The sequence below is a fragment of the Octodon degus genome, unplaced genomic scaffold (assembly GCF_000260255.1).
Source record: "Octodon degus isolate 3935 unplaced genomic scaffold, OctDeg1.0 scaffold00163, whole genome shotgun sequence".
Taxonomy (NCBI): domain Eukaryota; kingdom Metazoa; phylum Chordata; class Mammalia; order Rodentia; family Octodontidae; genus Octodon; species Octodon degus.
In genome coordinates, this window is record NW_004524739.1 from 3,966,574 (window position 1) to 3,967,456 (window position 883).

Below are 883 nucleotides of genomic sequence, written 5' to 3' on the forward strand. Positions count from 1 at the left end.
ACAGTGCTCTAAAAGTGTCACATTCTTTATGTCATTCGATCCACACACCTACTCTATGGTGTAGGTGCAATTATTTATGAGGAAACTGAGGATTGAAGCATTTAAAAGACTTGACTGGGATCGTGCAGTTCATAAGCAGAAGAGGTATGTGAGCTGTGCCGCATTCCAGAGCTCCAATAAATGATGTAATGTACTAAGAAATAAATCTAGTAAACTATGTGCAAGACCTTTAAAGAGAAAATTATAAAACTTTATCGAAGGACATAAAAGGAAAACTGAATAGGAGAGAGATAACATTCTTATGTACTGGAAGAACCAGTATTCGAAAAGTGTTGATTATCCACCCTCATTAATTTTGAAACACAATACAATTCCAATTTTTAACAATCTCAGCAGACTTTTGGGTGAACCTGACAGGCTAATGCAAAACTTTTTCTGGAAAATTCATTTGGAGGACAAGGACAACTTACCAATTCCAACTCAAGGCTTAGGACAAAGCTTTAGTGCTTAAATTGAACATGATATCTTAGGCCAGGAGGGAGACCAGGGATGGGCTCAGATACCCATGGGAACTGGGCTTGTGGCACAGCAGGCATTGTAAGGGAGCAGAGAAACACAATGAATAGCTCTGGAAAGTGGCTATCTGTAGGGGCCAAAGTTTACATCTTACACAAAAAATAAAGGCACCAAATAAAACTTTACTATGAAAACTATGAAAAGTAAAATTTTAAGACAATTAGGAAGGCCAGGGAGAAAAAAAAAAAAAAAAGACAATTAGGAAAAATTAAGAAACAACCTTTATGACCTTAAAGTGGGAAAGAATTTCTTGCATAATTCATACAGAAGCACAAGTCATAAGAGAAAAGAAGTTAATGGACTCAAC